The sequence below is a fragment of the Triticum urartu genome, chromosome 1A, assembly GCF_056163025.1.
Source record: "Triticum urartu cultivar PI428250 chromosome 1A, HENAU_Tu73, whole genome shotgun sequence".
In the NCBI taxonomy this organism is placed as follows: domain Eukaryota; kingdom Viridiplantae; phylum Streptophyta; class Magnoliopsida; order Poales; family Poaceae; genus Triticum; species Triticum urartu.
The window spans coordinates 20,352,716-20,380,693 of NC_141873.1; the positions used below are offsets into that span (position 1 = coordinate 20,352,716).

Below are 27,978 nucleotides of genomic sequence, written 5' to 3' on the forward strand. Positions count from 1 at the left end.
ATCGCCATCTTCCTCCGTTGATCCCGGTATTTCAAATTGCTTCTCCTCGTCGCTCCCAGGCCCCAGGCGAATCCATCATCCACGCATCCATCATCCAGGTCCCAGGCGCTCATCCTTCGCGCATCCATCATTCATGCGTTCCCAGATCTCTGCTTCTCCTCATCGCACATCACAAGCACCAGCCCCATGGCGCAGCAGTTTGATCCACGACCATCTCCTGGGCGTGGTCCCTTTGGGCATGACCCGCTCCTGCTCCTTCTCCTGCCAATCAATTCATCACTTGAGTAATTGTGATAAGAGCACAATGATTTCCATCTCGGATATGCACAGCCTACAAAACTAAAACCGAGATTTAAGTGCCCAGATGCAATATCATGCATGGTTCTAGATAATGAACAATGACAGAGAGATCGATGAAAAGCTAGGTGCTGCTTGGTTCTTCAGATCAAAACCAAAGAACAAAATGTACAAAATAACAAAATTATATATTTTTTTTCCTTTGTAACAGGCTACGCCATGCGAGTTCTGCATCATGTCAGTTCTGATTATGGTAAGGAGGTTTAATATATCAATTAGTTGAGGCATAGGTTGCATTTGCCTAATCTATGAAGTATGTCAGATGTTAATAGATTACGCAAATAGCTTAGTACCATGGATTTCAGTGGCAAAAAACAGAAAATACTCTATGTATACTGAATGTTTAATTACCCAAGCAAAAAATCAGTGTCATTGAGATGGATGGTGCCATCTTCTTACTGGCCTCCTTTCCAAAAGAAGTTCAATAAGCACTACACTAATAGACCAACTCAACATGAAAGGCACAAAGCGAAAACTAAAAAAATTGCTATATACTTTCTACCTCCTATAGGACACCTATTTATGATAGCAGAAATCCAAGGGTGAGCCCTGGTCGTTAAGAAAAACTATATATTTTCTATAAAAATTTCCTGCTAGAGTAAATCAATAACATCCTTGCCTTCAAGTGAACCCAATAGTTTGGTGGACAAATCAGAGGGGGAAAAGAGAGAGTAAACAAAACATACACAAACGTGTGCGCGTGCACGCACACGCACATACACATGCATTTTATTTCCTTCACAATTTCTGCTTTCATGCATGGAAGAAACAATGACTGCCCATTAGACTATCACAAAGAAAGTCCAAGGAAATTAAATCGTAACAGTAGGAGACTGAAAACTAAAGAGGGAATATATGTTAAGGCAACCTCTATACAGTAGGAGGAGGCATTCGCTAATTTCTGTTGCTTGTAGAGGCAACCTCTATACAGTAGGAGGAGGGATTAGCTAATTTCTGTTACCTCTAAAAGAGCTACCATAATGTGACTGGTGTTGATCATTCACATGATCAAGTCGTGTGTGTACCAAGACAAAATCAAATACATGGTACATACACGTTGATGCAAAGAACTAAAAGATTTCTTGCCTATTGTGTTCCGCAAACAGAATAAATTAGGAAACATGTACATAATAATCTAGAAGCTAGATTTCTTGACACCTCACTATAAACATCCAAGCCGCAAGGTGTTTTCCCATTTAAATTATGTGCAACACCTTCAAGGGGAAACACAATATAACATTCAAGAGAACCAACAGTTATCACCTCAGCGTCATGCATTCGTCGTTGGGAGTCCTCCATCTCCACTTTGTCATAAACCTTAAAAACGAATCAAATTTGTTGAAGCAAAAAAAAACAAGGAGTGTTGTTAGTGAAACAGTCCATACCATAGGTGCCACTCATGAAAAAAAAAACTGAGCCCACAACATATGAAACAGGTCAATATGGTTCCTAAACATGCATATGAAAGAGGAGAACCGCCTATTCCCGTACTGTTTATTACGTAGTTATACTAAAAAAACTTCAGCTGAAGAAACAAAAAAAATGATGTATATAGTCAAAATAAGATCAGGAAGCCACATGCATACATGCTTACTATAACATATCGCAGAGTAGCATATTTACTACTAAGAATAAGCTAGCAAGCTAGGTGAGAAGGAACAGTTAGATTGTAATGACATAATAAAATAAAAGAAGAAACAAATATTATGCAAGAACTACACAGAAATTATAGAGCAAATAATTTAAGCTTATAATGACATACTAAACCACAATACCAGCTCTTCTTCCTCAAGGAGATCGCCGGTTTCATCCAACATGGCCAACATCACGAGAGTGATCCACCGCTCCTCCTCGCTCAGGCCGCATGAAAATGGGAGTGGCGCCTTCATCACCCTTGGCCGGATCTGCCAATTAAGCAAACGGCACAATTGCTGAAGCAACATACCATAAGATATCAAATATGAACTTAAGTAACATGGGACCACTTTAATTAACCCTCCATTTAAGGCAGTGAACTTTGTTTGGTGTCATATATAAAACCATGGCAGTAAGAGCCTTCACGCACAATACCTCATAGTAACTCATGTAAACAAATCAATCAGTGGACTCAAGATTCAGAGAATTAATTCTAAGGAGAAAGAAATCGGCGAATCAATGAATGATCACCTGAGTGTACATAGCTGTAAATACTCATGAACTGATATAGCTAGACACATCAGACAATCTTTCTTACCTCCACATTGATCAACTATTGACAGTCCAAAATCATAGCTCAAGGAAGTAAATAATTTGTGCATAGAGAATAAAAGGAAGAAGATCGTGTAATCTGAAATAGAATAACCGAATATTTCTGTCAGCATGGGTAGTGAGGAAAGAAATAATTTCTGCTAGCATTGTTTTAATAGAACCTGAACAACAGGGTAACATCGTGCGGCTTCTACAGTCTGAACCAAAAGGTCCACCTGTGATGTTAATTACCAGTGATGCTCCCCTGCATCTAGTATAAAAAATGTTCAAAAGAAAATATACATTAATGGTCATTCATAGAAAAAGGGCCTGTTGTCCCGGTTCGTAAGGGCCTTTTGTCCCGGTTCTGGAACCGGGACTAAAGGGTTGGTACTAATGCCCTGCCCCTTTAGTCCCGGTTCAATCCAGAACCGGGACAGATGGGCCTGCACGTGGTCTGTGCATGGAGCCCAAGCAGGAGACCCTTTGGTCCCGGTTGGTGGCTCCAACCGGGACCAATAGGCATCCACGCGTCAGCATTTCTGTGGCTGGGGTTTTTGTTTTTGTTTTTGAAGGGGGGGGGGGGGGGGGAGGGTTTGGGGGGTTAATTTAGGTGTTTCATATATTGTGTTAGCTAGCTATAATTAATAGAGAGAAGTGTCCTCTCTTATGTCCGTGCTTGGTCGACGCTACGTACTATACATACGTATAGAGAGGACTAGACACGCTAGCTAGCTAGTAAGCAAATGAAGGAAACAGAAGATCGTCATGAACATATATGCATACAGAGAGAAGTGATATCGACCACCTCTCCTTCTCCGAGAGATTGGTCGAACAATAAGTTCTCATATATCTATCCGACACTACCGGCTACATATATACAATAATTATCTGTTACAAATATAATCATACGGACTCAGGGTCCACATAGAATTCTCCGTCTTCAGGGATCACGTGGTCAAGAAAGAATGCCGCCAATTCCTCTTGAATTGCTCGCATGCGAGCTGGTGCTAGGAGTTCATCCCACTTCCGAAACATCTAATTTAAAGAAGGGGGTCAATACATATATATATATATATATATATATATATATAAATGAATGAAACTCAACACAAATGATGGTAATAAAATAAAATTGTGAATGTTGTTATTTACGTACTTCATATTGTTCGTCAGTGTAGCTCCGCTCACAGGTCGTGTGGCGGATGGACTCGCAAACATAGTATCCACAGAAATCATTCCCTTGTTCCTGCCACAACCACTTTACAAGAAATAGAGGTCAATCAAACTGATAAGCAAGAATGCCAAATGGTATTGATGAAACTAGCGCTTGAATGACTAGTAGATGCACGGAACATGCTACTATAGTACTTACTTTCGGGTGTCTAAATTGCAGCTCCTTCGGCAGTCCCGGAGCTTTTCTGGTGAATTTTCTCCAAACCCTGCCGGACAAAGAAAACAATTACTTGATATATCAGGAAATGAACAAAGTTGCTGATATGGTGGATAATGATCGATTTAACTTACTTCTCGAGTATTTGAGTCATGTCTGCATAGTCCTGGGGATCTTTTCGTCTTCAGTCTAAGACGGTTACTAGTCTCTGCTCAAGCTTAATCTCTAGGAGAATATAGTGGAAACTGCACACGCATGCATAACTCATCAATTACATTACTATAACCTTGACTAATATATAAGGGAAACCGAATACGCACAAGACAGTAACACTCACTTGAAGTTGTAAGGAAAGAGTATTATATCTTTGTTTTCATTTATTACAAACGATCGTAGCAAGCTGGCCTCGGTAGCTGCGGCATGAAATTTAACCTGAGTTGCATCTATGAGATATGTGTTAATGAACCCAATATCACCGACTTGTCTTTTCTTCAATTCGGCGATCTTCAATCTGCATAATATAGTGAGGATGATTATAAATACATGCAATGAAAGAGCTGAGCTATATAGAGAGACTTAATGACAGAAGTAGTATTACTTACAGACAGTAGCAGGCGACCGTTGTTTTATCGAGGGCCAATTGATTGAAAAACTGATAAAACTCCTCAAATGGAACAGGCAATAGTTCAATTCCAACGAGTTCATGCTCCTTTTTAACTTTCACATACAAAGTACTCCTCCCCCAAGAGTCTCTACAGATTTTCAAGTACCAATCATGCAATCTTTGCATCATCGTTGATAGAGATCTTTCATCTTTGATGAGAGGCTTCCCGTACTCGTATCTTTGTATCTGCACGTCCATGGGTTCATAATGTACATCGTCGGGCAGGTAATCTGCAAGATTGCTATAACCGGGCACCATCCTCGGATCATTAGCGACGTTGTGGCTAGGCACCTTGAGCGGGGGGCACGATTGCTTCGCTTGTTCACCGAGCTGGGCAATTTGTTTCCCAGCTCGTCGTTCTTTCAGCCTTTGATCACTGACAGTACTTCCCGACCGCTCCGCTTCGGCAAATTCCTTTCCAATAATGCGCTCATAGTTTCCTTTCGGCGGAGACTTCGGTGGTTTTGTCAGGGCAGCCAGAGTGCGCTTCGCTTTCACCGGATCTACCTTCTCCTCCGGAAGTGGATGTCTCTTTGCTTTCAACCCTTGAAACCAGTCATCCACTTCGGTTCGTGCGATCTCGGCGTTCTCCTCCGGGGTCCTCTCGTATGGTAACTTCTTTGGAGTCTTCAGAGAAGGACCGAATCTGTATGTCCTCCTGCCTCTGGTTGTACTGCTAGACGCCGACCGAGCAGACGGAGCGGTTGTCTTCTTTAATTGCTTACGAGGCGGAGGAGAGGGACTACGACGCGCCGGAGCAGCCGGAGCGGCGGCAGGTCTCTTCCGCCCTTGCTGACGAGGTGGAGAAGGAGGAGGCTGGCTGCTCGGGCGCGTCGGCGCAGGCGGAGAAGGAGGCGGAGTGCCGCCACGCGCTGGAGAAGGAGCCGGTCGAGTGCCCTGATCGTCACTCGCCGGAGGAGGAGGCGGTGGAGGAGGCGGAGTGCCCTGACTCGCCGGAGGAGGAGGCGGTGGAGGAGGCGGAGTGCCCTGACTTGCCGGAGGAGGAGGAGGAGGCGGAGGCGTCCAGTTCGGAAGGTTGATGTGCTCCTTCCGCCATAGGCATGGAGTCTTCAGAGCAGACCCCAGCCTAGTCTCCCCTTCACGGGTAGGGTGGTCAAGCTGGAGGTCCTCAAATCCCTCCGTTATTTCATCCACCATCACCCTAGCATATCCTTCTGGAATCGGTCGGCAGTGAAAAGTTGCGCCGGGTTCAGTAGGATAAACAGAGCCAACAGCCGCCTTGACCTTCAAATTCATCCATTGCGTCATAAGGTGGCAATTTTGAGACTCCGTGATAGCATCCACGGGATAGCTGGCAGGAGCCGTCAAGGCATGCTCCGGCTGAAGCAGCTCGGTGGAAGCCACGCTGCTTCTCTGCTGAGATGGCGGGGTAGCTTCGGGGGAAGCTTTGGCAGTACGTTTGCTGCGATTTGCTTCTCGTTCCTCTATCGCTACTACCCTTGCTTGCAGCGCCTGCATTTGGGTCTGCTGCACTTTTTTCCTCCTCTCATGGGATTTGTAACCACCTGTGTCTGGAAACCCAACCTTCCATGGAATGGAGCCTGGCGTGCCTCGTGTCCGTCCAGGGTGCTCAGGATTCCTGAGGGCCATTGTGAGCTCGTCGTTCTCTCTGTCTGGAAAGAACGTCCCTTGCTGCGTTGCTTCGATATACTGCTTAAGCTTCCTGACTGGTATGTCCATTTGATCGTTCGTCCAAATGCACTTCCCTGTTACAGGGTCCAAGGTTCTGCCAGCCCCGAAGAACCAAGTCCGGCAACGGTCTGGCCAGTTAATTGTCTCTGGTACGATCCCTTTATCAACCAGATCATTCTCAGTCTTGGCCCACTTAGGCCGGGCTACGAGGTAGCCACCTGACCCCGTGCGATGGTAATGCTTCTTCTTTGTAGCATTTTGCTTGTTTGTCGCCGACATCTTCTTACTCTTTTCCGATGTCTTGTGGACCAAAAATGCGGGCCAGTGATCTCTGATCCTCTCATATCCGCCCTTGAATTCTGGTGTCTCATTATTTTCGACAAACTTATTCAGCTCTTTCTTCCACCTCCTGAATAGTTCTGCCATCCTCTTAAGAGCAAAAGACTTGATTAATTGCTCTTTAACTAGCTTCTCTGGATTATCCTCTGGCGGTAGGGTGAAATTTGACTTCAGCTTAGTCCAAAGATCATTTTTCTGCATATCATTGACATAAGACACCTCAGGGTCTTCTGTAGCCGGCTTAAACCATTGCTGGATGCTGATCAGGATCTTGTCCCTAACCAGAACCCCGCACTGAGCAACAAATGCATTCTTTGTTCGGATGGGTTCAATCGGTTGGCCGTCGGGTGCGATTGCTATGATCTCAAACCTTTCATCCGAGCTCAACTTTTTCTTTGGGCCTCGTCTCTTTACCGAAGTTGTGCTCGATCCGGAGGGCTAGAAAAAAGAACAAAGACTTAATTAATATGTGTACATACCAAAACAATGAATGCATCAATTAGCTAGTTAGCACAGGCTTAACTAATATATATACTTGGTCGGACTCGGTTCGGTCACCGGAGCCGTCATCACGGTCTCCTTCTTGCACCGGCATTGGGTCACCGGAGCCGTCCTCATGTTCTTCTTCTTGCACCGGCATTAGGTTACCGTAGCCAGCTTCTTCACCCTCTCCTTCCAGACCATCGGTGTCGTTGAGAAACAACGAGACGGCATCACTTCCTTCTGCGACTATGTCCCTCAACAATGCTTCTTTTGCTTCGTCTCGGATGGTGTCCATAGTTTCTACAAATATTTACAACATGGCAATTATTATTCAAACATGACAAATGGATATATTAGTGGCAAACATAGAACTAGCTACCTAATCATAGTAAGGAATCATATATATTAATTAGTGGCCTGGACGCTGCTTCTCTAGGGTTTGGGGTGGCCTCGACAACGCTTCAAGGGTTTGGGGTGGCCTCGAGAACGCTTCAAGGAGGGGGTAATATCAACCCCCCCCCCCCCCCCCCACGTGTTGAAGCTATCGGGAGGGGGTATATCGACAACGACGACACTACATCTATGTCCCTCGACGACCCTCGTTCCCGATAAAAAAAAAGAGGAAGAAGAAGAAAAAAAAGAGGAGAATAAAGAATAGAGGGGAAGAACTCCTCTATTCTTTCTTCTCCTCCTTTTTTTCTTCTTCCTCTTCTTTTTTTATCCTCTTCTTCCTCTCATGTTCGAGAGGATCGCCGAGGGGTCGGGAGGTTGCCTAGTGTCAAAGGATTCAACAAAACCATGTCTTCATCATTAGGCGAAAGTAACAGGTGCATGATGGTACGAAGCTCTCCAAAGTTATTTTGGAACGGAGTCCTAGATAGGATAATTTGCTTTTTGGTACAAATTTTAGCAAGAACCTTCCAAATATCGTTATTTGGAAGGCCTTTGCTGAAATTCATACAAAAAGGCAAATTATCCTATCCTGGACACCATTCCAAAATAACTTTGGAGGACTTCGTCATGCCCTGGTTACTTCCGGCTAATGATGAAGCCATGGATTTCTTCAATACTTTGACACTAGGAAACCTCTCTCGACCCCTCGGCGATCCTCGACCCCTCGAACCCTCGACGACCCTGGAACCCTCGACCCCTCGGCGATCCTCTTCTTCCTCTCATGTTCGAGAGGATCGCCGAGGGGTCGGGAGGTTGCCTAGTGTCAAAGGATTCAACAAAACCATGTCTTCATCATTAGGCGAAAGTAACAGGTGCATGATGGTACGAAGCTCTCCAAAGTTATTTTGGAACAGAGTCCTAGATAGGATAATTCGCTTTTTGGTACAATGTTCAGCAAGAACCTTCCAAATATCGTTATTTGGAAGGCCTTTGCTGAAATTCATACAAAAAGGCAAATTATCCTATCCGGGACACCATTCCAAAATAACTTTGGAGGACTTCGTCATGCCCTGGTTACTTCCGTGTCACATCCCTAGTTCTGGTATGCTCAAGGCTAGCTAGTCATGTGTGCATCATGTTAAATTCCATTTAAATTTGAAATGGGGATTTGTGAAACCCTCAGAATCATTTCTGGAAATAACCCAGTTAAAAGTTGCTCCAAAAAGGTCCAAGAAAATGTTCATGTTGCTCTCTGAAAATATTGGATAGAGATAAAAATCAAACCAATATTTTTAGGATCTCATAAGTATTTATTGTGGGCAGTTGGAATTAATCCAGAAATTATTTGTGTTGGATAAATATTTTTATATATATAAAATATTGTCCAATAATTCTGAATTTTGGTGAGGGGCTTTGGAATAATCCCTTAGGCCCCTGCAAAAACTGTCAGAAGAAAATTAATTGATTTAGTATTTTTATTAAATGAAAACAAAGGTCAGAAAATAGAAAAGAAAACAAATAAAGGAAAAAGCTCACCTGGCCTTACCTGCCTGGCAGCCCAGCTGGTGGCCCAGCTCCTGTGCCAGCCCAGCACTGCTGGTCGACGCCAGTCGTCGCCTACCTCCTGCCAGGAGGACGGTGCGCGTGTGCCCGGCGTGCGCGAGCACGCGCCGGCCACCTCCTGCTTCCCGCTCGCTGCTGGAGGCCCTCGACGTCACCACGCAGCCTCCCCGACCACCTCTCACTCTCACCCGTGCTCCTCCTCTCCTCTGTCACCCTCTCTCGCCCGCACCCGAGCGCTGCCGTCGCCGCTGCACGCCGTAGCCGCAGCCACCGTGCTCCCCTTGCCCCTCTGCCCTGTCCAACGGGTCTTCCTCGACGCCGTGAAGCACCAAGACGAAGCACGCGCCCACGGGACGCCTGAAACGACGCCATCGTCTTCGTCTTCCTCGTCGGCCACCGTGGATTTCCACTGTCGATTTGCCGCCATCCGAGCTTCCCCGAGCCCGCTTCTACGGCCCCTGCAACCGCTGTGAGGCCACGATCCTTTTCCCCCCTAAACCGTGCTCGATCCCCTCCTCTAGCCGCCTAGCCACCGGAGCCGAGAGCTCCGTGCCATCGGCCATGGCGCCGCCATGGCCAGAGGCCGAGCCAGCCGCTCCCGCGCGCGTCACCGTGCTCCTGGTGACGCCAGGAGGCCGTAGAGCCTCTCCACTCGCTTCCCCATGCACCGCAGCCCTCGCCTGCACTTGGCCGTGCTCCGGCCGCCGCCCCGAACTTCGCTCCGGCGAGCTCCGACCGCCCCCGTCTCTCCCACTTGCTCCATTCGGAGTGGACGAGCGCGGGCTACGCCCCGGTGCTCTCCGCCGTCCTTTTGGTCGCCGGAAGGGTGATCCCGCGCCCTTCGCCGCATATGCTGCCACCGGCGGCTAAACGCCGGCGCGTTAGCCCCAGTTGACCAGGGGGTTTGACCTCCCCTGGCTCAATGACAGGTGGGGCCCGGCCCTGCTAATTTCTAGTTTAGGATTAGTTTAAAAATTAATTAACCTCTATTAATTAACTATAACAATGACAGGTGGAGCCCACCAGTCAGATTTGACTTTGGTCAATGCTGACATCACCATGACTTAGTGCTGACGCAATATATCTTTTTCTGGTTTTAAAATTAATCAGGAGAATCCAGAAAATGATATAAACTTCTAAAATTCATAGTAATTCAACCGTAGCTCAGATTGAAATAATTTATATATGAAAAATTATCAGAAAAATTCAATCTACCCATATGTACCATTTTCATGCATGACAAACCAACCTATACATGCTGTATATATGAAAACACACTTATGGCATATTTAAGGGCTTATTTTGGAGTTGCATTTGAACCCTTGGTTCAAATGGACCTCAACTAAATAAATGCTAGATGCATTAACTCAAACAACATCACATACTCATGCCATGTTCATGCATCATATTGTTACATATGCTTGTGTTTGATTTCCGTCACCGTTCCTTCTCGATAGGTCCTGCTCCGGAGAGTGTTCGAGAGTACCTGTCTGAGGCGTAGTGCCCCCTGTTGATCTACCAGGCAAGCAACCCCCCTTGTTCATTCCGATACAATCCCACTCTCTCGCTCCTGCTCTCTTTTATTGCATTAGGACAACAACGATTCAACTGCTACTTTATGCTGCGGTAGTTGAACCCATTCCTCTGCATGACCTGTCATTGCCACACTAAATAGTTGAAACCCACTAGCATGTGTAGGAGTTGATTGAGCCATGTGGTGTTCCTACCATGCCATGCCTGCTATTGCTTAGAGTTGTGTCAGGTCTGATTCATCGAGAATGAATGGGAATGCTATGATATGTTCTGGTGCTGAGAGTTAAGCGTGTGAACACGATTTGGTAAAGGTAGCGGTGAGAGGCCATGTAGGAGTACATGGTGGGTTGTCTCATTGAGACCGTCCTTAAGAACTGAGTTCTGTGTAAGTTGTCCAATGACTAGCTACTACCACACATTGGGCTCCGGGCGCTCCAAGCTCTCTCGACTTATTAACCGCCTTGAACTCTGTCCAGGAGTTGCAAATAGTTTCTGGTGTTTGTAGGTAGTGCTATTTTTCTACCGAGTGGCACCCGGCAGGGTGGACTTGGGACAGACTAGGCACACGTGGCCCGGTGTACCGAGTGGCACCCGGATGGTGGGCTCGGGAACCCTGTACACATCGTTTGGGGCCGTAAGCGAAACCTCGGCCGGATCTCCTTGCGGATGGAACCCGAATAGGCGATAAACCTGGACTAGAGTCTTGCGTGGTTAGTCAGGTCATGGCCGACACCCTCGCTAGGCTTCCGCTTGAAGGTTGCCGAGATACATGATGTGTACATGGTGATAAGTGGTGAGAGCGTGTGTGATGAAGTACACCCCTGCAGGGTTATCATGATCTATTCGAATAGCTGTGTCCTCGGTTATGGACTTCTTGGATGCTTACGTGGTACATAGACAACTTAAAGTGGGTACTCTAAAATGCTCAAGACAAGTGTGAGTGCTATGGATGGCCTTCTCGTAGGGAGACGAGGATGAATCCATAGTAGTGTATTGATGTGGTGATTAGTGGACTCGTGTGCGCTGCCTCATCTCAAAGAAGTTTCTCGTTGTCGTAGAACAGGATAGCCACTGAGTCAAAGCTGGCTTGCTGCAACTAAACCCCACATTACCTTCTTGATACAACTACATATATGATAGTATTTGATGTAAGTCTTGTTGAGTACCTTTGTACTCACGTTTGCTTTATCTATGTTTTGCAGATGAGACATCTGTCTTACTAGTAGTTCCGCTTGGACTTCGACGAGTAGCTTGTTACCTCAGCTATGATCTTGTACCCTTGGGAGGGTCTTGTAGATAGTCAGGCTTCTCAGCCCTTTTCTTTTGTAGTTGTCTGTACTCAGACATGTAATGCTTCCGTTGCTTGTATGCTCTGGATGATGGGTCATGTGACCCCTGTTTGTATTTATGCTATGTGGCTCTTCTGAGCCTTTATCTATATGAGTTTGCGTTATGTTGTGATGCCATGTTGTACAGCACATACTTGCATGTTATGCGTACGTGTGACGTGTATTTCTATGTGTGGGATCCGACAATCTAGTTGTTATCCTTGGCAGTCTCTCTTATGGGGAAATGTAGTCTAGTGGTTCCTTGAGCCATAGTAGTCCGCTACAGCCCGGTTCACCGGAGTCCTGCTAGCCCAGCACTACTGCTCAGGACACTTGACTGGCGGCATGTGTTTCACTTCGTTCCTGTGTCTGTCCCTTCGGGGAAATGTCACGCGGTGACAACCGGAGTCCTGCCGAGCCTGCTACAGCCCGGTTCACCGGAGTCCTGTTAGCCCAGTGCTACAGCCCGGATTCACACGCTGCTGACCAACACGCTCGATGTAAATCACGTATGCCTATTCCCATAGGTTAGTGCCGCTTTGGGTTCACGACTAGCCATGTCGGCCCGGGTTCTCTGTCATATGGATGCTAGCGACACAATCATATACGCGAGCCAAAAGGCGCAAACGGTCCCGGGCCAGGGTAAGGCGACACCCGTGGGGATACCGTGCGTGAGGCCGCAAAGTGATATGAGGTGTTACCGGCTAGATCGATGTGATTTGGAATCGGGGTCCCGACATTCCGGCTAATGATGAAGCCATGGATTTCTTCAATACTTTGACACTAGGAAACCTCTCTTGACCCCTCGGCGATCCTCGACCCCTCGAACCCTCGACAACCCTGGAACCCTCGACCCCTAGATGACCCTGGAACCCTCGACCCTCGATCCCTAGACCCTAAATAAAAAACTAATACATATAGGAAGAAGAAGAAAAAAGAAGAGAAGAGAGAATATAGGAGAAGACTTCCTCTTCTTCCTCTCCTCTTCTTCTCCCTCTTCTTCTCCCTCTTCTTCCCCTTCTTCCCTCGACCCCCTAAACTAGTTCTCAACCCTCGACCCCCTAAACTAGTTCTCAACCCTCGACCCCCTAAACTAGTTCTCGACCCCCCCCCTCATGTCGAAGTTATCAGGGAGGGGGTATATCGACCCCCCCTCATGTCGAAGTTATCGGGGAGGGTTATATCGACCCCCCCTCCTGTCGAAGTTAACGGGGAGGGGGTATATCGACAATGACATGCATACATGGAAAAAAAATGCTATCCCTCTATACATACATAGCCACATACAAATATACATGGAAATAATGCTATGAAAAAAAATATGAACAAAAAAATGCTATGAACAAAAAAATTAATACACATAAACAAAAAACATACATATATGAACAAAAAATGCTCTGAACAAAAAAATAATACACATATATGAACATCTATACATACATATAGCCACATACATATATACATTATATATACGTACAAAAAAATGAAAAAAATGTTAAACATGTGGCGGCGGCTCACAGCAGCGAGGTTGACTGGCGAGGGCGACGGCGGCGAGGGCGTCGGCGAGGTCGGCGGATGGCTCGGGGAGGGCGGCGGATGGCTCGGGGAGGAGGGCGGCGAGGGCGGCACGGGCTCTCGGAGGAGGGCTCGGGGACGACGACGAGTTCGGGGGCGGTGCGGGCTTGGGGACGACGGCGAGCTCGAGTGGCGGCGTGAGCTCGGGGAGGAGGGCTCGGGGACGACGGCGAGCTCCGGGGCGGCGCGGGCTCAAGGGCGGCAAGGGCTCGGGGGCGGCGCGGGCTCGAGGAGCGAGCGGCGGCGGCGACGAGGAGCGGGCAGTGACGGCGACGGCGGCCTCGGGGCAACGACGGCGAGCACGGGCAGCCTGGCGGCGTCGTCGGGGCGGGATCGAAGAAACTGAACCAAAATTTTCACAAGTGTGGCTTATATAGACGGAGCATTGGTCACGGTTCGTGGCACAAACCGTGACCAATGCCCCCCTTTAGTCCCAGTTGGTGCCACCAACCGAGACCAAAGGCCTCTTTTCAGCAGCCCAAAGGGCGGGAAGCGGCGGCCTTTGGTCTCGGTTGGTGGAACCAACCGGGACTAAAGGGGGGCATTGGTCACGGTTTGTGCCACGAACCGTGACCAATGCACCCTTTAGTCCCAGTTGGTGCCACCAACCGGGACCAAAGGCCTTGTGCGGCTGTGGCGTCGAAAGTTTAGTCCCACCTCTCTAGTTGAGAGGGGTGCGTAGTGGTTTATAAGCCCCACTGCCGCACCCCTCTCGAGCTCCTCTCCATTGCAGGCTTACGGGCCTAATTGTCACTGCTATGCCTGTGGGCCTACTGGGCCTCCTGCGGGCCTGAATCCTGGCCCTTGGATGGGTTTCTAGTCGTATTCAGGCCGTGGGGGCCCAGTAGGTGGCATTTTTTTGTTTTTTTTGCTTTATTTATTTTCTTTTGTTTTTTGCTTTATTTTTTAATTCTTTATGCTTTTAGTTTTAGAAAAATTATAAACTTTTTGTTAATGCCATTAGTTTTCAAATTTGAAAACACTTTTTTAGTTTTTTTTGTTTTCTTTGTTGCTTTATTTATTTTATTTTGTGATTAACTTTACTATAAAAATAGTTTTTCCTATTTTTCTGATTTGTTTGTTGCATTATTTATTTTATTTTGTTTTTTGCTTTAATTTTTAATTCTGTTTGCTTTTAGGTTAGCAAAATTATAAACTTTCTGTTAGTGCCATTAGTTTTAGAAAAATTATAAACTTTCTGTTAGTGCCATTAGTTTTCAAATTTGAAAACACTTTTTTAGTTTTTTTGTTTTCTTTGTTGCTATATTTATTTTATTTTTTGATTAACTTTACTATAAAAATAGTTTTTTCCTGTTTTTTTGATTTGTTTTTTGCATTATTTATTTTGTTTTGTTTTTTGCTTTAATTTTTAATTCTGTTTGCTTTTAGGTTAGCAAAATTATAAACTTTCTGTTAGTGCCATTAGTTTTAGAAAAATTATAAAGTTTCTATTAGTGCCATTAGTTTTCAAATTTGAATAGTTAAAATTTGAATTCTTTGAAAATTGTTTTAATCACAAGTTTGTGATTAACTTACTAAAAAAAATGAGAATAGATGCGCTTATAGAGAAAATTCAACCTAAATTCCTAGTAAATTTCTATGAATTTCAGAGAAATTCACTATGAATTTAGGTCGAACTTTTCTCTATTAGGGCATCTATTTTCACTTCGAGAGGAGCTCAACAAGGCAGAGAGGGAAGGGCTTATAAACCGGTGTGAGCCCCCTTCGGTTGGCGAGGTGGGACTAAACTCTGCCTGCAACGAGGACCAACCCTTTAGTCCCGGTTTGTGGCACAAACCGGGACTAATGGTCATGGGCCAGGGGCGAGGAGCAAAAATTATAAACTTTCTATTAGTGCCATTAGTTTTAGAAAGTTGAAAGTTGAAAGTTGGCATGGGCCAGGGACTAATGGTCATGGTATTACGAGGGCTGAACCATAAGACATGAAAGCATTTCAAATGAACTCTGAAAAAGTTGAAAGTTGGCATGGTATCATATTTTCACCCACATAGCATGTGCATGTACAAAACGGACAATGGTAGCATGTTCGTGTGTTACAAAGTTGGCATGGTATCATCATAATAGTTGTAGGAGAAAGTCTTCACTTTTTCTTCGCTTGTGTCATTTGCTTATTGCGCCGTGACCATGGATAATCTTCATTGTTTATCAGGATGCTTGGGTCAGCCTTGACATTGAAGGGAGGAATTTCATGAAACTTTTCATAATCTTCAGACATGTCTATCTTGCCGTCCACTCCCAGGATGTCCCTTTTTCCTGAAAGAACTATGTGGCTTCCTTATCTTTTCTTTTCTCGGTTTGGTAGACATGTCCTTCACATAGATAACCTGTGCCACATCATTGGCTAGGACGAACGATTCGTCAGTGTACCCAAGATTTTTCAGATCCACTGTTGTCATTCCGTACTGTGGGTCTACCTGTACCCCGCCGCCTAACAGATTGACCCATTTGCACTTAAACAAAGGGACCTTATTATCAGGTCCGTAGTCAAGTTCCCATATGTCCACTATGTAACCATAATATGTGTCCTTTCCGCTCTCGGTTGCTGCATCAAAGCGGACACCGCTGTTTTGGTTGGTGCTCTTTTGATCTTGGGCGATCGTGTAAAATGTATTCCCATTTATCTCGTATCCTTTGTAAGTCAATACAGTCAAAAATGGTCCCCTGGACAACAAGTACAACTCATCACAAACAGTGTTGTCACCTCTGAGACGTATTTCCAACCAACTGCTGAAAGTCCTGATGTGTTCACATGTAATCCAGTCGTCGCACTGCTCCGGGTGTTTGGAGCGCAGACTGTTCTTGTGTTCATCGACATACGGGGTCACCAAGGTAGAGTTCTGTAGAACTGTGTAGTTTGCTTGAGACCAAGAATATCCGTCCCTGCATATTATTGAGTCTCTTCCAAGAGTGCCGTTTCCAGTCAGTCTCCCCTCATACCGCGATTTAGGGAGACCTATCTTCTTAAGGCCAGGAATGAAGTCAACACAAAACCCGATAACATCCTCTATTTGATGGCCCATGGAGATGCTTCCTTCTGGCCTAGCGCGGTTACGGACATATTTCTTTAGGACTCCCATGAACCTCTCAAAGGGGAACATATTGTGTAGAAACACGGGCCCCAGGATGACAATCTCGTCGACTAGATGAACTAGGACGTGCGTCATGATATTGAAGAAGGATGGTGGGAACACCAGCTCGAAACTAACAAGACATTGCGCCACATCACTCCTTAGCCTTGGTATGATTTCTGGATCGATCACCTTCTGAGAGATTGCATTGAGGAATGCACATAGCTTCACAATGGCTAATCGGACGTTTTCCGGTAGAAGCCCCCTCAATGCAATCGGAAGCAGTTGCGTCATAATCACGTGGCAGTCATGAGACTTTAGGTTCTGAAACTTTTTCTCTGGCATATTTATTATTCCCTTTATATTCGACGAGAAGCCAGTCATGACCTTCATACTTTGCAGGCATTCAAAGAAGATTTCTTTCTCCTCTTTCGTAAGAGCGTAGCTGGCAGGACCTTTATACTGCTTCGGAGGCATGCCATCTTTCTCGTGCAAACGTTGCAGGTCCTCCCGTGCCTCAGGTGTATCTTTTGTCTTCCCATACACGCCCAAGAAGCCTAGCAGGTTCACGCAAAGGTTCTTCGTCACGTGCATCACGTCGATTGAGGAGCGGACCTCTAGGCCTTTCCAGTAGGGTAGGTCCCAAAATATAGATTTCTTCTTCCACATGGGTGCGTGTCCCTCAGCGTCATTCGGAACAGCTAGTCCACCGGGACCCTTTCCAAAGATTACGTAGTGTAAATCATTGACCATAGCAAGCACGTGATCACCGGTGCGCATGGCGGGCTTCTTCCGGTGATCTGCCTCGCCTTTGAAATGCTTGCCTTTCTTTCGGCATTGATGGTTGGTCGGAACAAATCGACGATGGCCCAGGTACACATTCTTCCTGCATTTGTCCAGGTATATACTTTCAGTGTCATCTAAACAGTGCGTGCATGCGTGGTATCCTTTGTTTGTCTGTCCTGAAAGGTTACTGAAAACGGTCCAATCGTTGATGGTCACGAACAGCAACGCCTTAAGGTTAAATTCCTCCTGTCTGTGCTCATCCCACGTACGTACACCATTTCCATTCCACAGCTATAAAAGTTCTTCAACTAATGGCCTTAGGTACACATAAATTTCGTTGCTGGGTTGCTTAGGGCCTTGGATGAGAACTGGCATCATAATGAACTTCCGCTTCATGCACATCCAAAGAGGAAGGTTATACATACATAGAGTCACGGGCCAGGTGCTATGATTGCTGCTCTGCTCCCCGAAAGGATTAATGCCATCCGCGCTTAAAGAAAACCATACATTCCTTGGGTCCTTTGCAAATTCATCCCAGTACTTTCTCTCGATTTTTCTCCACTGCGACCCGTCAGTGGGTGCTCTCAACTTCCCATCTTTCTTTCGGTTCTCACTGTGCCATCGCATCAACTTGGCATGCTCTTCGTTTCTGAACAGACGTTTCAACCATGGTATTATAGGAGCATACCACATCACCTTCGCAGGAACCCTCTTCCTGAGGGGCTCGCCGTCAACATCACCAGGGTCATCTCGTCTGATCTTATACCGCAATGCACCACATACCGGGCATGCGTTCAGATCCTTGTATGCATCGCGGTAGAGGATGCAGTCATTAGGGCATGCATGTATCTTCTCCACCTCCAATCCTAGAGGGCATACGACCTTCTTTGCTGCGTATGTACTGTCGGGCAATTCGTTATCCTTTGGAAGCTTCTTCTTCAATATTTTCAGTAGCTTCTCAAATCCTTTGTTAGCCACAGCATTCTCTGCCTTCCACTGCAGCAATTCCAGTACGGTACCGAGCTTTGTGTTGCCATCTTCGCAATTGGGGTATAACCCTTTTTTGTGATCCTCTAACATGCGATCAAACTTCAGCTTCTCCTTTTGACTTTCGCATTGCGTCCTTGCATCGACAATGACCCGGCGGAGATCATCATCATCGGGCACATCGTCTAGTTCCTCTTGATCTTCAGCAGCTTCACCCGTTGCAGCATCATTGGGCACATCGTCTGGTTCCTCTTGATCTTCACCAGCTCCCCCCGTTGCAGCATCACCGTATTCAGGGGGCACATAGTTGTCATCGTACTCTTCTTCTTCGCCGTCTTCCATCATAACCCCTATTTCTCCGTGCCTCGTCCAAACATTATAGTGTGGCATGAAACCCTTGTAAAGCAGGTGGGAGTGAAGGATTTTCCGGTTAGAGTAAGACCTCATCTTCCCACATTCAGTGCATGGACAACGCATAAAACCATTCTGCTTGTTTGCCTCAGCCGCATCGAGAAACTCATGCACGCCCTTAATGTACTCGCGGGTGTGTCTGTCACCGTACATCCATTGCCGGTTCATCTGCGTGCATTATATATAATTAAGTGTCCAAATTAATAGAAGTTCATCATCACATTAAAACCAAAGTGCATACATAGTTCTCATCTAACAACATATAGCTCTCCAGAGCATCTAATTAATTAAACCATACTTTGAAACTATGTAAAACATTTCAATGCGAAAACAAATGCGATCATAATCGCAACCAAGGTAACAATTGATCCAACGGCATAATGATACCAAGCCTCGGTATGAATGGCATATTTTCTAATCTTTCTAATCTTCAAGCGCATTGCATCCATCTTGATCTTGTGATCATCGACGACATCCGCAACATGCAACTCCAATATCATCTTCTCCTCCTCAATTTTTTTTCCTTCAACAAATTGTTGTCTTCTTCAACTAAATTTAACCTCTCGACAATAGGGTCGGTTGGCATTTCCGATTCACATACATCCTACATTAATAAAATCAATGTCACGTTGGTCGGCATAATTTTCATAAACAATAAATGAACCAATAGTTATAAAGATAATATATATACCACATCCGAATCATAGACAGGACGAGGGCCGACGGGGGCGGATACCAAAACCATCGCACTATATAAGATGCAATAATAAAAGTAAGAAAATAATACAAGTATCTATGTAAACATACAAGTAAGAATATTTTTCCTTTCAGAAAGAAGATAAGAACAAGAGGCTCACCACGGTGGTGCCGGCGATGAGCTCGGCGCGGGTGATCGACGGCGGTGAAGACGGGGACGGGGCGTGACGGACCGCTAAACCTAGACAAATATTATGGAAAATGGAGCTTGGAGGTCGAGCTTGGAGAGGAGAAAGCTTAAGTAGTGTGGCTCGGGCATTCCATCGAACACCTTGTGTGCATAGGAGGTGAGCTAGAGCACCACCAAGCCCTCTCCCCCTTGGCCAGAGAAAAACAGAGCACTCTGCTCGCGAGCGAGGGGTATATATAGGCACCTCATTGGTCCCGGTTGGTGACATGAGCTGGGACTAAAGGGGAGCCTTTGGTCCCGGTTCAAGCCATCAACCGGGACCAATGGTGGTGGGCCAGGAGTGAGGCCCATTGGTCCCGGTTCATCCCACCAACCGGGATCAATGGCCCACGTGGCCCGGCCGGCCCCCTGGGCTCACGAACAGGGACCAATGCCCACATTGGTCCCGGTTCTGGACTGAACCGGGACTAATGGGCTGACCCGACCTGGACCAAAGCCCTGTTTTCTACTAGTGGGTAGACATTACACTAATTACAATGAAAGCACTGATTGATATATAATATATTATATGTCAAACAGTTGCAGAGGTAATCTAACACCATTTTATCTTACTATAATAAAGAAGTAACCATTCTATAATGCATAAACCTAATGCATATTTTCATATATTCTTAATATGATGATGCAGTCTCTATTAAATCGAGCATAATTACATCACAAAATATTTGAGCTAGTATGAATAGCAAATAATATATCTGTTCAATTTTTTATCTTCAGTGGCAAGCAAATAAATTACTCAGGTAGTGACATTTCAGATCAGATTACATCGACCAAATAAGGGATGCCCTCTCTTCCTCTTCATTTTAAGATTAACAGATTCACATTCTGAAATTGGGCATACCTCTGATCTCAAATGCTTGTTGTTGAGCTAAACAAAGTAGAAGGAAGGGGAAAGCTAGTATTTTTTGTAAAAACAACTTTATAGTTTTCCTTTGCAGTTTGAATATGGTTAGCTCTTCTGCTGCTATACAGATTATGATAGTTCTATTCTATCTATGTAGATATGGGATACTGCTGGACTGAAAAGGTCAAGAGTCTTGGTGTTGCATAACAGCAGAGTATGATTAATTTTCAGTCTCACCTACAAATCTAGCTTGTGTAGGATACAGTAATTCTAATATCCAGAGACCAAAAATAGTGCCTGAATAATACTATGAAAAACATGGCCTAAATAAAAAATTACTCATAAGATTGCATGCATAGCAGATTGCTGACAGGAAATAAATTGTACTAAAAGGATGAACAAATCTGATTTTATGGGAACCGAGCGCAACAATCATGAAGAGTGGAGTATATTATACCTAATATGTGCTGCCAAAGGTAACGCCTCCAAGATATCAAACTGGTGCTCAAGGTTGTATGACTGACGTGAAGTACCAGTACATGGGAGTGATGAAGATGGCGATAGTGGTCGACAACGCACAAAGGCGACCGCCGTTCAAACGAATAACACACATGTTACAGATGACCCCGCATCGCCATCTAGAGGAGAATCCTTTGGAGGAAACATGGGCCTATCTTAGTCCCAATCGGCGGACGACGTGGCTCCACCCACTGGCCGCTGCTGGTCTGTGTCATCGTAGAACTCTGAGATATGTAGAGCTAAGGTCAGATTGACAAAACATTCCTTGTTTCCATTGATGCAGTATATGTTTGTCTTACCCATTCAGATCAGTAATTTTTCCTTGCAAGATTTTCATTGATGTAACATCATGCCCGCAAGAAAACCAGAAAGGTAGACCTTCAAATTAATTTTTTTTGATAAATGGACCTTCAAATTAATTACCAAAACCAGAGACCACCAAGACCATATCAATATAAAAGTTTCAGGAACAGGTCGAGTTAAGAAAGGTAACATGTCTAAACTGTGCTCTACATTGTAGAAAAATAAAAGTAGGAAGATTTCCTTAAAGCAAACATGACATGCAATGTCACTTTAACAGGAAAGCTACCTCATATACTGCAAAGAGGTAATAGCACCCCAGGTCCTTATACTTGCATGTCAGGTGATGGTTTAGTCCCTGAACTTGCAAAAGTAGATTATTTCATCCCTAAACTTGCATTGGAGGTGCAAATTTGGTCCACAGCCACTCACAGCTCGACAAGTGGATGCCAAGTGGCCTGGCTGGTCAGCGCATCGCATTTTGCACATAGCCCCCTGCCTTATTTGCTTATCAACCCGCACTTCATGACCAAGTGGCACCTGAATAAATGTTGTGTCCCCTGGGTCAATAACTCCTGTTCCTCTTCTGTCCTCGCCACTCCGACCGCGCGAGCTGCTGCCGCTGGAGCTGGAGCCGCGGGCTGACGTCAGCCATCATGGCGACATCGCCGGAGCTCACCGGCAGTGTGCAGCCGCCTCCTTCCGTCCATCAAGTTAGGCCACACGGTGTCTTTCCTCCAGATTATGGTTCGTTTCTTCATCTCCTCCGTTCGTCCTCCTCTGCTTTGCTCCTCCTCCATTGTCGCCCGTAGCACCGGCGGATCAGTTTGTTTTGAGAGCGATTCTTGTACATCCAGTGGTACCTGTTGCCTAGTGTTCTTGCAGCGGATTAAAGAACTAATTTTCACCACAGATTTTGGTCTAGGGTTTAGGTATTTCTATTTTTGGCAAAGGTTTAGGGTTCATGTGTTGTTTTGTATTTAGTGACCCTGGGTAGCCATTGCAAAGTGTGTTGAATAGGTAGGAGATGACGACTGTAACATAAATACCCAATTGTTACTAGATTTGTTCAGTTAATCTGCAAGATGTAGTTAACTGAACTTTTCTTCAGTTAATTGAACTTTTCTTCAGTTGACTGAACTTTTCTTCAGTGAACTATATTGTTGCACTTGGAGATGCAGTAGCTGATATTTCTTCAGTTACTATAAGAGTATAAGAGGTAGTTAACTATATTGCATATATTTTTGTTGTAGTGGCTTGGTCCCCTAAATCTGTAAGAGGTAGTTAACTGAATGTTTGCAGTTAACTAACTGCATCTACAAGATACAGTTAACTGATTTTGTGCTTATATTCTGATGTATACTTGTTATGTTGATGTTTGTGCTTATATTATGCTCTATGTGGGTGCAGTGTGTGATTCAGCAATGGGACAGAGTGTGTATACTCCTTTCTTTACACTAGAACTTGAGCATGGTGGAATATTCTGTGGACCAACAAATAGCATGGAGTATTACAATCCATCTGTGGAGGTGATTGACTATGTTGATGCTGGGTCATTCTCATATGCATTCATTGAAGAGCATCTAAAATGGCTGGGATATCCTGTCCATGAGCACATAATTTACTGGCAAAGACCTGGAAAAGCAATTTCAGATGGGATGGTGAGAATTAGAGGTGATGAGGATGTGCAGCAAATGATCATAGAAAGTGCTAAGCAGAAAGTGCTTGTAATCATGGTGGACCATCCAGATTTCATCAGTAACTTTAGGCAAGATTTGATAGTGTCATCATTTCAGAGCCCAGACACATTGGCCACCTCAAATGTTGTTGTAGCCAGTGCAACATCATCTCACAGCCTCATTTCAGTCAATGTTGAATGTCCCCTTTCAGAGGTTGCAGCAGATTTTCAGTCTGAAGATAATTTGCTTAGTTATGTTGCACAGTCTGAAGATACAGTTCTGTCAGATTCAGATTTCAGTGACAGTGATTATGACATAGATGATGGTGATGATGGTCTTTATGAAGAGAACATTGACTTTGATGTTAATGAAAAAGCTCAGCTAGAGGAGGAAGAGGTTGAGCCTGACTATTTACTTGAAGATGAAGACCTTGACATCTCCACTGAAGAACATGAGCAACTTAAGTACAAGTTGAAAGCTTTCAATAGCAAGGTGGACATGAAACCCCCTGTTTTTAAAGTGGGCATGGTCTTTGCTGATGTGGTTGAGCTGAGGAAAGATCTTACTGCATATTCTATAAGGAACAGAGTGCAGATCAAGAAGGTGAAGAATGATAAGATAAGATTGGAGGCAGTGTGTACTAGAGGCTGCCCTTGGCTGCTTAAGGCTAGCTATGACAATAGGACTGGAGGATTTGTCATAAAGGCTTACAATTCAGAGCATGTTTGCCAGAAGAAATGGAAACTAAAAGATTTGACAGCTAAATTCTTGTGCAACTTTTTCATAGATGAGTTCAGAGATGACCAGAAGATGTCACTTGGCACATTTTCAAGAAAATGCACTAGTGAGTTCAATTGCACCCCTAACAGATGGAAGTTAGCAAGGGCTAGAAAGCAAGCACTTAATCAAATCCATGGTGATGAGGAGGAGCAGTTCAGTAGGTTAAGGGATTATGGGCATGAATTAAGGACCAAAAATCCTGGGTCTACATTTCTGGTTACTACTGAACTTGTCAAGGATACCAAGTTTCCATTGGGCAGGAAGTGTTTGAAGACATTGTATTGGTCTTATGACGCATGCAAAAGAGGGTGGCTAAAGGGCTGCAGGCCAATTATATTCATTGATGGCTGTCATATGAAAACAAGGTTCAAAGGAGTGCTGCTTAGTGTTGTAGGTATTGATCCTAATGACTGCATTTTCCCAATTGCAATGGGTTGGGTGGAAGTAGAATGCACTGGTTCATGGGAGTAGTTTCTGACAAGTTTGAAAGATGATCTAAATATCATTAACACTGCTCCCTACACAATTATGAGTGACAAGCAGAAGGGTTTAATAAATGATGTGCAGAAAGTTTGGCCTGATGCAGAACATAGGTTTTGTGTGAGGCACATCTACCAGAACTTCAATGAGAAGCACAAAGGGGAGGTTCTGAAGCAAGACATGTGGGCCATTGCAAGATCACCTAACAAAGTTAAGTGGAGAGAAAATTGTAAGAAGATGGATGATCACTGCCCAGCTGCATTTCATTGGACTGAAAGGCTGGAACCAAAGACTTGGTGCAAAGCATTTTTGAGTGAATTTCCAAAATGTGATATTCTGCTCAACAATAACTCTGAAGTGTTTAACAGGTGAATTACTTGTCAAATTTGGTTTTTAACTATGTGCTTTGAACATATCAGTAGTACTTTATACACATCACACATAACTATGACTGCATTCTTCCACTCTTTGTGCAGCTACATCCTTGATGGCAGAGAGATGCCAGTGCATAGTATGCTTGAATACATATTTTACAAGATCATGCACAGGCTAGTGAGTAAGAAGAGAGAAGCTATAGAAAAGTGGACTCACCAGAGGATATGCCCTAAGATCAAGAAGAAATTGGACAAGAATACTGAGTTTGCTGCAAATTGCCATGTATCAGAAGCTGGCCAGCAGATCTTTAAAGTTCAGTCAGGTAATTCCAGCTACACAGTGAACCTTTGCTTGCACTTGTGATTGCAGGAGATGGCAGTTAGGAGGAGTACCCTGTGGGCATGCTGTAGCTTGTTGCAGGGAGGAGAGAATTGATCCTCAGACAATGGTTCATGAATGCTATACTGTTGAAACATATCTCAAGGCATATGGGTACACTCTAGTCCCTCTAGGAGACCCAAAGGAGTGGGAGAAACAGAATGTATATAAGATATTTCCACCTGTCTTCACTAAACAGTTGGGGAGGCCCAAGAAGAACAGGAAGCAGAGACCAGAGGAGAAGATTAAGAATGGTGTCAGGGTTTTGAACAGAAAAGGTCTTACAATGCATTGCTCAATTTGTGGTAGAGCTGATCACAACAGAAAAGGTCACTACACATGGCAGGAAACTAACATTCAGGAGGGTGTAGAAGAGGTTGATGAAAACTATGATGACCCATCTTTTCTCCAGGTAATTTCAGTGTTCAACTTATATGTTGAACTTACCTGAACTCTAACTGAACCTAACTGTATTTGAACCCTAACTGAACTTAGCTGAACCTAACTGTATTTAACTGAACTTAACTGAACCTAACTGAATTTAAATGAGTCTAACTGAGTTTTGTGCTTTGCAGAACATCTTCCCTAGCCACCCAGATCCTGGGCTGGACCCAACTGAGTCACCAACCAGTATGGTGTACAACATGGCTCAAAGAGAGACTGCAAGAAGAGGTGCTGAAAGGGTTCATGTGCCACTGCCTGAGCTTTCTTCATTTGTTGCTACTGCTGGTGCTTCCATGCCTCAGCCAAGAGTGACTACAGAAGTGCACATAGTGAGGCAAACAAGGGCAAGCACACAAGCTGAAAACAATGCAACTGCAGCTGGTAGGGGAAGAGGAAGGAAAAGAGCAAGAAATTCAGATGTTGCTACTGCTGGAGGAAGAGGAGCAAGTGCAACCGCAGGGAGAGGCAGAGGAGCAAATGCAAATGGAGGGAGAGGAAGAGGAGCAAGTGCAACTGGAGGGAGAGGAAGAGGAGCAAGTGCAACTGCAGGGAGAGGCAGAGGAGTTAATGCTACTGGAGGGAGAGGAAGAGGAGCAAGTGCCACTGGAGGGAAAGGTAGAGGAGCAAATGCAGATGACCAAGTTCCAACTGGAGGGAGAGGCACAGGAGCACCAAATGCAAATGCATATGCTTGGAGAGGAGGAGCACCAGATGCAAGTGCTTGGCCAGAAGGAGCAGCAAATGCAACTGCTTGGGCAGGAGGAGAAGTTCCATCTGTAGGGAGAGGAACATCAAATGTTCCATATTCAGGATGGAGATGGCTACTGTTTGGAGATCAGAGGACAGTTCCTGATCTCAATGCTCCTGCTGATGATTTCATGGCACCACATCAGTGATTGTGTGCCAGTTGGTGGTAGTGATTGCCTACCATTCTTTTTTGTTAAGCAAACAGTGGCTTAAATTGCCTATTTTTTGATGGCAAACTGTGGCTCACAATGGCATTCATTGCCCTTTTTTGCAACTAACTTATATGATGCATGGATGTGTTACTTATGGATGGCTTAAATTGCCACTGATTCAATTAAGTTATATGATGCATGGATGTGCTGCTTATTATTCATGCATGTGTTACTGAACTGAAGATGCAGTTAACTGAAAATGCAGATAACTGCAGATGCAGTTAACTTAAAATGTAGATAACTGCAAATCCAGATAAAATGCAGATATGCAGTTAAATGAAGAAGCAGATAAATTTCAATAATTAGTAACCTAAATGATTGTGAAAAAATTCAATTTTTTTTAAAAATGGTGTGCCAGGGGCTCGAACCCAGGACCTATTGTTACAAACGCTGAGAACAATGCCAGTACAATAGTAGTAGTGATTTGTTAGGTTGTATGTAACTAGGTAGTTATTATGCGCCCTCGTTTCGTCCGCCCGTTCGGTTTCCAGCCCTTTAAGACCACCCACCGCTGAACTCGCCCACTCAACCAGCTCCACTGCCCTGCCCAGTCCACCCACGTCTCTTCGGTCTCGTCGCTCCACCAACTTCAACGCCCCGCATTGAAACCCTCGCTCGCCGTCGAGCTCAACGCCACCGCCGACGCCATGGACAACACTCCATCGTGGCAGCGAGCGATCGAAGATCTGGCCCATGACGACGAGGCGGCCCGCGCGGATCTAAGGGAGATCGCGCGCTGGTTCCCCAACATCGGCATGATGCACCATCACGCTCGTGGCCTCATCAAGATCATGTCGGACGACGAGAAGCGGCGGGCAATGCCCCCCGGGCCGGGGGTTGCGCCTCTGCTGATCCTCCGCTTCGCGATGATGGAGACGCGCTCCGACGACCCGAGGCAGCGCGCAAGGTGGTGGATGTATCGCTCTGCTACCACGCCCTCGCCGCACCCGGATCCGTTCCGCATCGCGTCCAGGGCGCAGAGCGTGCGCGACGTCGTCTTGGCCCTCCCCACGCCGGTGAACACCGTCTACTGGGATAGATTCCAGCCCGAGCTCCTCGTCCACGACGACATCTCCGATGCGGACTCGTCCGACGATGACGACTCCGAGTACTGCAAGGTCGACTCCGACAACGACTCTGGCTACAGGGGGGGACACTGGCACTTCTTCCGAGGAGGAGGAGATAGAGGTCGTCGTCCTGTCAGACGACGAGCCAGAGATCCAGATGGTGGTGCCTGTCATCGACCCCAGGGAGGGTGGTCACAGGGCTCGTCCAATCGAAGTGGACCTGCTTCCAGACGTGCCCGACATCGTCAAGCAAGAGTTGCTGGAGGAGGTAGCGCAGGACGCGGTGGCGGAGCCGGCCAGGATCGGTGACAAGGCTGTGAAGAGGTCTTCTGCAGGGGAGGTGCGCCGCTCCGAACGTCTCAAACGCCTGAAGATGTGAAGAAGAACGAAGGAAGACTAAAGAAGAAGAAGATGAAGTAGTTAGGTA

General features: G+C 45.5%; 1 pseudogene; it reads left to right on the plus strand.

Annotated features, from left to right (window-relative positions):
- The first annotated feature begins 13,433 nt into the window (after window positions 1-13,433).
- LOC147988537 (uncharacterized) lies at window positions 13,434-25,086 on the plus strand (annotated as a pseudogene).
- The last annotated feature ends 2,892 nt before the right edge of the window (window positions 25,087-27,978 follow it).